General features: G+C 39.5%; 1 protein-coding gene across 1 annotated transcript in view; it reads right to left on the reverse strand.

Annotated features, from left to right (window-relative positions):
• Positions 1–13178, reverse strand: part of Atl1 (atlastin GTPase 1) — an 85131-nt gene that overhangs the window by 19112 nt on the left and 52841 nt on the right. The gene's annotated exons all lie outside the window — the stretch shown is intronic.

Genomic DNA, 13178 nt, shown 5'->3' on the forward strand with positions numbered 1-13178 from the left:
CAGAAGCCCCCACTCCTGCTTTCTCCCCTCCACCTCTGCTTAAGCTTGATCCACTATTTAGACTTGAGAAATCCTAAGTTGGTTTTTCATGTCTTCACCCAACACTGTATTTGTGAAATTTAACATGCTGTTGCATAACTGTTTATCATTCACAGTCACCACTGCATAACATTCCATTATGTGAGTAATCATTAGTTCATCCTGCTGTAGGTGAACAAGAATCACAGTTAGCCTCAGGGTCTGCTAAGGATTTGTTTGATCCTTAACTTTTTGCCAGGAGAAAACTAGTATTCCCAGACTTCCTCTCTTCTTTCCTTCCATCTCCTATTTATTTTTTAAGTAATAACTTTGAAATAACAGTAAAATAAGTTTAAGTATAAATGTTTAAATATAATGAATAGCTCTGACAAATGCATGAGGAAATCATAAGGTTTAAGCCTGTAGGTCCAACTGCCTATGCCCCCATGTTATTTGTACTTTCCTCATGATAATATTTTAACATATCAGAACTTGATTTTTTTTTCTGTGGTAAATAATGAAAACCAGCTTCAACATGATTAAGTTTAAAAGCATAGAATAGAATACTGGTTCCCAAACTGAGAAGACCAGAGCCTTTTTCCTGTCTTTTTTTTTAAATTTATTTTTATTTTTTATAATTTATTCACTTCATATCCTGATTGTAGCCCCCTCCCTCATTACCTCCTGGTCCCACCCTCCCTCCTTCTTTCCCCATTCCCCTCCCTTAGTCCACTGAAAGGGGGAGTCCTCCTCCCCTACCATCTGACCCTAGCCTATCAAGCAAGTCTCATCAGGACTGCCAGAGTCCTCTTCCTCTGTGGCCTGGCAAGTGAAAACACATGCTGGCAAGGATGTGGAGAAAGGGGAACTCTCTTCCATTGCTGGTGGGAGTGCAAACTTATACAACCGCTTTGGAAATCAATCTGGTGCTTTCTCAGAAAATTGGGACTAGTGCTACCTCAAGACCCAGTAATACCACTCTTGGGCATATACCCGAAAGATACTCCACCATTCAACAGGGACATTTGCTCAACTATGTTCATAACAGCTGTATTCATAATAACCAAAATCTGGAAATAACTTAGATGTCCCTCAGCTGAAGAATGGAAACAGAAACTGTGTTACATTTACACAATGGAATACTACTAAACTATTAAAAACAAGAAAATCATGAAATTTGCAGGCAAATGGATGACACTAGAAAAGATCATCCTGAGTGAGGTAACCCAGAACCAGAGAGAGACATGCATGGTATATACTCACATATAAGTGTACACTAGCCATATAATATAGGTTAATCCTACTAAAATCCACAGACCTAAAGAAGGTAACTAACAAGGAGGACCCTAGGGAGATGCTTAATTCTCATTCAGAAGGGCAAACAGGATAGATACCGGAAGCAGTGGAAGAGAGGGAACAGAAGGGGAACCTACTATAGATGTCCTCTGAAAGACTCCACCCAGCAGAGGATAGAAGCAGAAGCTGAGACTCACAGCAAAACTTTGAACAGAGTGCAGAGAGTGTTACAGAAGAATGGGGGGACAGAAGGACCCCAGGGGGACAGAAGGACCCCGGGGGGATAGGAGCTCCACAAGGAGACCAACAAAGCCAAAAACTCTGGGCCCAGGAGGGCCTGCAGAGACTGATGCACCAACCAAGGACCATGCATGAAGAGGACCTAGACCCCCTGCTCAGATGTAGCCGGTAGGCAGCTCAGTCTCCATGTGGATTCCCTAGTAAGGGAGCGGGGTTATCGCTGACAAAAACTTGGTTGTATGCTCTGAGCCTTTTCTTTTTCTAATCAGTCCTTTCTACATGGTGGCCAAAGCGACCACCGGGATTTGGAAGAACACCGCAGTAGATTAGCACTACTGTGCGGTTCAGTTTGTAAAAGATCTACTTATTTTTAGGGTGTGCGTACTTTGCCGGCATGCACAGGCATGTGCACCGTGTGCACACCTGGTGCGATGGGTCCCCTGGAACCGGAGTTACAGACAGCTGTGAGCTGCTATGTGGGTGCCGAGAATTGAACCCGGATCCTCTACAGGTGCGGGCTCCTAACCATCTCTCCAGCCCCACAGTTCAGTTTTTATAACAGCTCTACCAGCAAAGTCCAGGGACTAACTACCTGTAATTAAATGTCCAGTCCTGAAACTACCACTATGGACAGAGGGATGCAGAGATGTGAACAGACTTCTCTGTGAGGGGTGGGTGGTACCCTTCACCTGAACCAATGAGAGTAGATTCCCATTGGGAGGAGTGCTACCAACAACTTGGGGTGGAGACTGGGGACCACAGATAACCACAGATCTCCACTCCTGCACTACAGTGCCTTGGCTTGCCATGGATTACAAGTCTCTGAAAGCAAAGACTGAATCTCTTGCCTGCTCGTTATTAGGATAAGCACAATGCTTGGCACAGAATCAGTGTTTTGTGTAGATTCTTAATTACCAACATTAATGTCAAGGTTCAAAACACTTGTATTATGCTCTGTAATCGTCTTAAGTCTTGGTGGTGCTTATGTCGTTTCTAATTTGATCCAACATATCAGAAGTCCTTTAGTGTCAGCCTGTATACCTAAGCTTTCACCAGTTAAGCCCTCTTGTGGTGCTGGGGTTGGCCCCAGGGCTCATACTCAGTAGGTCCCCAGCAATCGAAACAAGAGAGTTAGAGTTGCTGCACTTCTTGAGTACTCTCATTCTTGAGAATTTCTACTGCTTATTTTATAGTTCTTAGACCAATTAGCTAGAAATAAAATTCTTAGACTGATTTCAAAGCTTTGTTATAATTGTTCAGCTGCCCCTATTTATTGAATATTACTGTGGCAAATTCTACAGAAATTATTTTTCCTTAAATATACTAAGTATATCAGTATATTCTAATGTTGACTGGAATTCATCAGTATTTCCTAGAGAGATACTATGAAGATTCAAGTTTTTCATCTATCATCTTTTAAAACAGTTTCTCTTTATTACATTTATTCCATTAGCTTCTTTAGGAGCGCTTACTATGGCACGTAGTATACAAGGATGTAGAACGTGAAGTTTATCTAATTTGTGGGGGCAGTGGAGGTTCACTATAAGAAAATATATAAAATATAAAAAATACAAAAGTCTTGGGAAAAGCCTGGCAAATGTTACAAACACACACACACACACACAAGACAAATAACTAATATACCTTTATCACATATCTTTTTTGAAAGGTGTTCCAAGTTATGCCTCCCTCTATCACCCACCCAGTACACACACACATACACACACACACAGAGAGAAAGAGAGAGAGAGAGAGACAGAGACAGAAATGGAGAGACTGACTGACTTATTATCTGTCCCTGACTGGCCTGGCACTAGCTACATAAACCAAGATGGCCTCAAACTTTCACTGACCCAGCTACTTCTGCTCTAGGCACTGGGATTCATCCTAGACACAGAGTCAAGCACCTCTTCAAAGCAGCACCAGTTTCTTTGAGTTGGAAACTATAACTTCAACATTAGCAATGCTGGGTGATGCTTACCTGCTCATTATTCCTAGGTCTTTTCAGTGGGCAAAGCCAGTACTTATATATATGTGCATGTGTACATGTATGTGTATATGTAATATGTATGTGATAGAATATTGCCTTAATTCATGCTAGTATTTGCACTTGAACACTCAGATATAGGAGCAAGATATTTTCACTGAATTCCTTAATCATATCTGTTTCCAGATTCTGGCTATTATAACGCTGCTCCAAACATAAATTGAATGGCAGAGAAACAGTTAAAGAAATGCTCAACATCCTTAGTCATCAGGGAGATACAAATCAAAATGACCCTGAGATTTCACCTTACACCTATCAGAATGGCTAAGATAAAAAACTCAAGTGACAATAATACATGCTGGAGAGGATGTGGAGAAAGGGGAACTCTCCTCCATTGCTGGTGGGAATGTAAACTTATACAACCGCTTTGGAACTCAATCTGGCACTTTCTCAGAAAATTAGGAATAGTGCTTCCTCAAGATCCAGCTATACTACTCCTAGGCATATATCCAAAATATGCTTAACTATACAACATGGACATTTGCTCAACCATGTTCATAGCAGCTTTATTCATAATAGCCAGAATCTGGAAACAACCCAGATGTCCCTCAACTGAGGAATGGATATAGAAATTGTGTTACATTTACACAATGGAATACTACTCAACAATTAAAAACAAGAAATCATAAAATTTGCAGGCAAATGGTGGGAACTAGAAACGATCATCCTGATTGAGGTGTCTCAGAAGCAGAGGTACATCTGATATATACTCACTTATAAGATATTATTAGATATATAATATAGAATAATCATACTAAAATCTGTAAACTTAAGATTTTACAGCATCTGTAAAATCTGTAAAGAAGTTAAGCTAGAAGGAGAACCCTGGGTAAGATGCTCACCCCTCATTCTGAAAGGCAAATGGGATTCATCAGAAGAGGGAGAAAACAGGGAACAGGACAGAAGCCTACAACAGAGGGCCTCTGAATGACTCTACCCAGCAGATGCTGAGACTCATAACCAAACTTTGGGCAGAGTGCAGAGAATCTTTTGAAAAAAGGGGGAGACAGAAAAACGTGGAGGGAACAGGAGCTCCACAAGGAGAGCAACAGAACCAAAAAATCTGGGCCCAAGGGTCTTTTCTTGAGAGTGATATTCCAAACAAGGACCATTCATGGAGATAACCTAGAACTCTTGCATAGATGTAGCTCATGGCAGCTCAGTCTCCAAATGGGTTCCTAGTAAGGGGAACAGGAGCTGTCTCTGACATGAACTCAGTGGCTGGCTCTTTGATCACCTCCTGCTGGCGGGGAGGCAGCCTTACCAGGCCACAGAGGAAGACAAAGCAGACAGTCCTGATGAGACACAGTAGGCTAGGGTCAGAGGGAAGGGGAGGAGGACCTCCCCTATCAGTGGACTGGGGAAGGGGCATGGAGGAGAAGAGGAAGGGAGGGCAGGATTGCAGGGTTAGGATAAGAGAGGGGGGCTACAGCTGGAATACAAAGTGAATAAATTGTAATAAACTTAAAAATTAAAAAAATAAAAAAGAAAAAAAGAATCTTGATTTTTCTAGGCACAGGAAAATACTGAAATATGACATCCCATAATTACCCAATTGTTTTATGCTATAACACAAATGCAAAAGCCTTAGAGTAGCAATGCCAATACTGCCATCAGTGGCTATAAATATTTAATGAAAACTTTCAAAAGCTTTTACATATGTTCTCTTTATTTTTAATTTCTTTGCTCATAGAATGAAGACATTACATACGATGTTCTCCTCTTATCTTTCTTTTGTTGTTGTTTTTTTCAAGACAGGATTTCTCCATGTGGCCGTGGCTGTCCTAGAACTATCTCTGTAGACTAGGCTGGCCTTCAACTCACAAGCATCCATCCTCTCTTCCTGAGGGCTGGCACTGAAGGTGTGTGCCACCGTACTTGGCTCCTTTTATCTTTCACTTGCTCTTCCAACCACAATAACAGGATGTAGTGTTCACCTGGTTTTCACACCAGCCTTGTTTATGGGGAAGTCATTCTGTACATTTCTCACTTGGGGGTCATGAAGCAGTTCTGCTGTCATGCTTACATCCTGGTCACCATCTGAAACTCGATTTTGCTGGATATAAAATCTCTTGATCAATCTTTTCTTACATGGGCTTCTCAGTATGTGACTGTGTGGTTATTATCATGTTTCATTAAGACAGTGCGTTTCTCCTGTTATGTAGATTCTGACTGAGAGAGAACTTTTTTGTAGAGAAAACTATCTTTAGTCCATTAACTTTAAATGTATGCCTACTTTTTGTTTTAAGAATGTCAAAATATAACTTGTATCAGAAACACTTATACCTAAAACAAATATCTTGAAAACAGAAGTTAGCTAAGTAATAAAGTATAAGTTTGTAAACCAGGATAAATAAAATGAAGTATGTGGATTTTGCATTTTTCTTAAGAATTTTAGTTTCAGTCTTCACTCATATCCACTGGGCATCTTCCTTCAAAATAATGAATAGAAAAGCCAGCATGAAGCCTTATTTTTCCAAGCTCGCAAGTTCTAATAATAATAGTCACCATAGAATCAATGCTAACGCCCAAGTTCCCAAACTTGCTGGTGAGCTGGTTCTTTGACCAAACAATTTAGAAGCTTTGATTTCTACAGCATTTGCCAGTTCCTGTGGATGACACCCAGGCACTGGTAATTCACAGATTAGCTTACTAAGAACTACTTATCATTAGCTGATAATGGTGACTACAGCCCCCTCCCATTATGTCCAAGGTACTTTATGTGGTTTGTCACACATAGAATTCTAAGATCTGCAGTCTTCACTCCAAAAGGCCATCATTTTTCTATTGCTCAGTCGTGTGTTCATCTGTATGGACAGAGATAGCCATAAATCCCCTTCATTTGTCAGACAAAAATGCGTTAAGTCATAATAGTTTTTCAGATGAATTAAACTGAGTTAGGCAAATGATGGGCCTGTATTATTTTATCCTACAAATGTTCTTTTTATTTGAATAATAGAAATTGCTGTCAATTTCTCTTTGGAAACAAACTACAGTCATTAGAAAATCATGAGAAGAGATACTGTGAGTTATAGTGAAGAACAAAACAAAACAAAATATATAGTTACATATACCTATATGTACCAAAGATCCCGATTCAGAGACAACATGCAAAGTACAGAATATTCTTAGGATAACATTACGATATTAATGTTACAAGTATATGGAATATGTCAGTATATGTGTTGATGTCTGTATAAAATATTTAAATGATCTAATATTTGAAAGCTAATGCTAAATTTATGTATACACCCATCATAAAATATGTGAAATTAATCATATCCTCTGAAGGAAAACTGATTTAAAATCAGTGGCCAATGAATATCTGAATTAGTCTTTGATATGTTTAGTCAGTTTCAGTTTTAAATTGTTTCAGGTAGAGCAAAACACTAGAGATTTGTTTTGAGACCATCTTAATAACAGCTTGTTTCAATCGACAACTCGTGAGAGCCAGCCCATCAGAAAGACCCCCACTGTGGAAACTGCTGACCTTGTTTTGTGGGTTACAGTGTCAAGAATGGGCAGTGCTGTTCTTACAGTGTGTCTTCCGTTAGCAGACTAGCTGAAATGGAACTGACAGCTGAGGACAGTGAATATCTATCAAAATATTGAAGAAGTCTACGGCACATTTCTATCTTCTGGTGTTACATAAATTTTCTTAAAACTCAGCCCTGGAAATTCAACCTCTATAGTCTCTGAGCTAGTAGACTGGGGTGGTGTAGCCATTCCTTTCCCATACTACCCTTTGAGAGAGGAGCTTCTTCAGAGGTTAGGGAAACAGCAGAAGGAACTTTCCAGAAAGCATGCCTGGTGGAGAGAAACTGAGCAGAGAGAATATAGGGTATTGTGTGCCAGGCAGTTAACAGAATGAACCGAGGGACAGCATTCTAGAGTCATCTGAGTTTAGGTCTCTAATTTTGAACACAATGATTTCCTTACATCAAAACTACATACAAATCTGAATGTATGCACCATGATCACTCGCTGAATATTCATTGTTTGTCTGAGGAGTTTCATGTACCCTAGGCAAAAAAAAAAATTACAAAGCTGCTGCCTTAAGACATATAGGTTAACTGATGAGGTGGGATATGATCATTAAAACACAAAATCACAAATTATAGTTCAACAAGTGCCGAGGATGGTAGCTGGGTCCAAGGGTTCAGACCTGTGGCCTAGATTAGATAGATATCAGTTCTGCACTGTCATAGTTTGTGTAGAGACTATGAAATTTATAAACTCTTCTGTCTGCCCATTTTCTCATTGGGTAAAAGGAAAAAAATTATGAATAACACTATCACAGTAAACATTAATCTGAATAACATATAAAACGTGCTCTGCACTGCATGTGCCATGAAACAAAAAATACTAGCTCAGTTGTGGTCTTTATCCAGTGGTTACATTCCATAACCTAAGTGTGGAAACTGAGGGACCTTTGGACTGACCCTTGACCTAACTCTGTGCTGTCATCTAAGTAACTCTAATTTGCAGCTCTGGGGACACCTAAGTCACTCTGTGGACAGAACCTAAGTAGGGTAGGGAGCTTTTCCAGGTAGCTTTCCTCTCTCCTTGGCCTATCACATACTAATCTTGACCCCTAGTGAGCAGACAGTAGCCATTCTTTTTCTCAGGTATTCCTCTGGCATTATTTGGCAGCTCCGATCATCACGGATTTTTGCCCAAGAATGTTTTGTTCCAAAGTGGCTTGAATCACTTTCAAGGAATTTTGCAATTGAACATCTTAAATCATGGAAATAGAGTGACCTTGCATATAATTAGGCAAACTATGGTAAAATAATTCCTGACTTTCTGCATAGAGGTCCAATATGAAGGAGAAATTATGACATTTCCAATTGTTTGTGCCATGTATTTTCTTACTAAGCACACACACATGCAACTTTTGGCTTCACTGAAAGCTCCCTGGACTCACTATGTCAGCAGTAATTACATCTTCACTCAGGGGCGTGTGGAAACACTGGCCTTTCTGTTATCTCATAGAAAGACTAAGCTCTGTTCTGATGTCAAAGGCACTTGTGGGATCTGAGGACATGAAATAGTTAATAAAGGTGCTGTGGGAGGGTCCGGAAGCAGCTCAGGGAAGAGCACTTGCCTAGTGTGTGGAAGGTCCTGGATTCCATTTATTTTGTGCAAAAAAAAAAAAAAAAAAAAAAAAGAAGAAGAAAAGAAAGAAAGAAAAACAAAGAAAAGAAAAAAGAGAGAACTATGTGAAAGACTAGGAAGAAAAAGTAATATTGTCAACAATCCTCAACTATACATTTGAGAAAGAAATCAAGGCTCTGAGAGGAAGTAAAATTCATGCCCAGAAAATTCTTTTTAAGGACTTATGCCTCTAATTTTCCTATTCAACTAAACTTACACTTGCTGGCCATCTGTATACAGACACAGCACTCCATCTCTGGTATGGGAACCTTCTCTGCTGCAGATACTGTCTGCCGGGTATGCAGTGGCTGGAGCAGACCTTCGCCAGACTGTTGCTTATGCATGACCTGGACAGTGCGGCTTCCTTGTCTCAACATAGGGACTGTGAGTCAAGATGCTATAATGCTGAAATGACTTTAATCCATGCTTATGAAGGAAGCTTTGCATCCATGGCCAAGGCTATGGATGTCAAAGAGCCCCATCTCTTCTCTTTTAGCTGCACTGCCACAATTCTGCCAGCACTTCCCATCTGTTTCAGGTTACCAGAAAGGCCCAGAAGTCACCAGCCATATTTAGAGCTCTGGCCCAAATAGATCAGGATTCAGAAATATCATGGCCACTGTATGATATCATGACAGCTATATAAGCTTTTATGGACTGGCTACTAAACACATCTGCCATGCAGACATGTATCAGTATCTAAAACACTGACTCAAGTGAATCTTGAGACTATGTTAATAATTTCATTTCTTTGTAATCTATACAATTAGAGCATATAAAATAGCTAAATAGTAAACTCCCAACAGCCATAGCCAAGGAGAGCATTTAATGATAAAACAGAAGGCATCCTGAAGTCTATATTCCAGCTCAAGAGAGGATCTTTTCAGTGGAGATCTAATGAAAAACACTGTTATTGCCACATGGCAGAGTAATATTCCATCCACCACTATAGCCTGGCTTGAGAGGTTACAAGGAACAAGATCTGTGAGGCAGCCACAAGAAACTGGTGGCTGCATTTATTAGACAGCATTAGAAAAATTCACACTTGCTTGAAGATGGATTTAGAATGAACTTCAAATAACATCTGACAATCTGAAAAATATCTACAATTAGTCATTCAGATCCAGACCCAAGGATGTGCTCATCAGTGTGCAGCCAGGCCTGGCTCATGAAAGCTCAAACGGCTGGGAAAGCAATATTAACAGCAGTGCAATATAGAGACAATCACCCATGACATCTGAACAGAGATTTTCACCAGGTTCTCAGAAACTGAACATTAAGTTTCCATCACAGGAAAGAATGCTCATTTTCAATTATACCTTTTAAAGCCAAAGTAAGGCTAATGTAAATAACCTTGTTATTTATAGGACAGATATATTCACTAAGTAGCTCCTGTTGAATTGCTATACGTAAGTGCTCATAGCACTCATACTGACTAAAGCAAGAGAAAGACAAGCAATGTCACCCGAAGAGATCTTACTATCTCTTTTACATTGCTTAGAGCTTGCTTCTTGGAGCTTGCAAGGAACAGCCATTACTATTTGTTAAGTAAATGGAAGTGTCGTTTAAAAGCTATTTTATACTATTATTTTGTTTTTTACTACTTTATGTACATGAATGTTTTGCCTGCATTTATGTCTGCACATCTCTCAAGTGCCTGGTGCCTACAGGAGCTAGAAGAGGGCATTGGATCCTCTGAGATCTGCATTTCATGTTTGTGAGCTACCACGGACATAATAGAAATAAAACTTAAGTCTTTTGGAGGAATAGTCAGTGTCCTTAACTGCAGAGCCATCTCTCCAGCCTCATTCTTATGTTTTTTTTCTATTCTAAGTATGAACTATGCCTCTAATGTTTTTATGTCCTGAACACCTTGTTATAGTATTTTACATGTGTGTTTGTGTGTAACACATATTTGCATCTCTCCTTTTAATTATATGATGTATAGTATTTCTTTTTTTGCTTTGAATCTAGTTGCTTTAATCTCAAATGTTATTCAAAGGCTTTGGATATTACTGCTTAGTAAGCTTCTCATCTCAAGTTCAAATAGATTTAAAACCCATAGTTGTTTAAGAAATCATTGTTGATTTTTCAATCAAAAGTTTGGGGGTTGTTTTTTTTTTAATTTTATGTATATGAATGTTCTTGCCTGAATTTATACCTGTGTAACATAAGCATGCAGTACCCAGGGAGGCCGTAAGTGGGAGCTGGATTCTCTGGAACTGGGGCTATAGACAGTTGTATGCCACAACTGTGTGTGCTGGGAACAGAATGCAGGTCCTCTGGAAGAGCAGCAGGTGTTCTTAACTGTTGAACCGTTTCTCCAGTCTCAAAACTGTATTTTTAAACACAGTTTATTTACTTATTATTTGTACAGCATTCTGCCTACATGTGTGCCTACACACCAGAAGAAAGCACCCCATCTCATCATAGATGGTTGTGAGCCACCATCTGGTTAATGGGAATTGAACTCAGGATCTTTGGAAGAGTAGCCAGTGCTCTCAACTGCTGAGCCATCTCTCCAGCCCTCAAAACTGTTTTTTTTTTTTTTTGTTTGTTTGTTTGTTTTGTTTTGTTTTGTTCTGTTTGTTTAAATTTGTGAAAATTCTCTTTCATCTGGTAAATCCTTCTTTAAGTCTCCATTAATTCTTTAGAGACTAGTTCAAATGTCAGCCAGTCATAAGTTCTGACATTTCCTCCGCTAAAGATATATTTCTTTCCATTATCTCTTTTGGGGGCATATCTTCTCACTTATATTTATACAGGACCAGCACCAAATTCATCTTTGTGTAGCCATATTTTCAATCAATAAGCTCTAAGTAAATATTTGAACAGGTAAACTTTCTAATAAAGTCCTGTTATCATGGAAATAGTCTGTTTTGTTTTTGCTTTGTGTTTTATCAATAGTGCTAGAAACAATATTCTCAGTATTTTAAACTAATAATTCTTAATTTCCTTTCATCTTCCCTCCATTTTCACCTGTTGCAGTTGGAGCAATTTTAACTACTAAGAGCTGCCAGCTGTTTAATGACACAGCTGTGTTGTAAAGCACACAAGTGATCAGAAAGTTAAGTGTGCATAGTTATCAGAAAGGAGAGAATAACTTAATACATGAACAATTACTGAGCAATATAAAGATACACTAAACTTGATTGTCATTTACTTTTGATGTTTTTGATATTTTGATGTATACAGGTATTTGCTTGTGTGTATATCTGTGCACTACACACACACACACACACACACACACGCACACACACAGTGCTCTCAGAGAAGAAAAGAGGGTGTTAGATCCTTTTCGAACTGGAATTACACATATTTGTTAACTGCTGTGGGGGTGCTGAAATTTGAAATTAGGTTCCTTCGAAGAGCAGTCTGTACTGTTAAGCACCAAGCAAACACCCCCAAACAAATGAACAAACAACAAACAAACAAACAAACAAACAGGGTCTCTCATATTGGCAAGGCTGGTCTGAAAACTGAGATCCTCCTGCCTCACCTCCTGCGTGCTGGAAGTATATGGCACACAACTATACATTTCTTTGTAGTAATCTATCATAAAGAAGTATAGAAATTTTATCTGTTCTTTCTCCCTTGGGGGGAGCTTCCTCTGTTCCCTTTTCAGCATAAGAAAATAAAAGACTCTTCTTTCCTATGTTTTAAATATGTGTATTATGTATGCTCATGTGTGTTTATTTGCAGTGGTGACTGTGCAAATGTGTTAATATGCATGTGGAAACCAGAAAACGACTTTGGGTGTCATTCCTCAGGAGCTGTTCATTTTAGGTCTAGAACTACCCAAGTAAACTAGGCTATCTGGCCATCAAGCTGCTAGGAACTTCCTGCGTCCACATGCCCAGTGCTGGGTATAGGAAGCACAGCCTAGAATAAACATTGGAGAAACCAGGATTGTCGATCATGTGGGCCTGATTCTTCAATGGAAGGAAATTAATGATGCCTAGTCAATCCCCTGGAATCCTGGAGTGACGTGGTCAACCTGGTGATTCTTTGCTGTTCTATGAGGAGCCAGCCTCCATCTGAATCCCCCAATATCCTGAGCACTGTTTAGGCCCTAATTCTGTAGTGAATAGAACACATCACTATCAAAGATGCCCCATGTTCTCTGCATCCTCCACCAACAGAATCTATCCTTGTGCTTATCGCAGATCCTTCCTCTAGCCCCTAATCCTGAGCACTGTTTATCAGCCAATAGAATTCATTCTTTTGTAAAGGTCACATGTTACAAGTTCTATCATGCTTAAATGTATAAGAAAAGTAAAGCACGAAGTCAGTCTCTGGAAGTCTATGATCCAGTGTTTGAAAAGGTAGCACTCACTGTCCTGAGTTTCGTTCACCAACCATCTCCCCTGCAGAGCTTCAATCTTTTCCTTCTACCAGGAAGGGATTCCTTGAAAGTTTT

The sequence above is a fragment of the Psammomys obesus genome, unplaced genomic scaffold (assembly GCF_907164565.1).
Source record: "Psammomys obesus unplaced genomic scaffold, mPsaObe1.curated_primary_1811, whole genome shotgun sequence".
Taxonomy (NCBI): domain Eukaryota; kingdom Metazoa; phylum Chordata; class Mammalia; order Rodentia; family Muridae; genus Psammomys; species Psammomys obesus.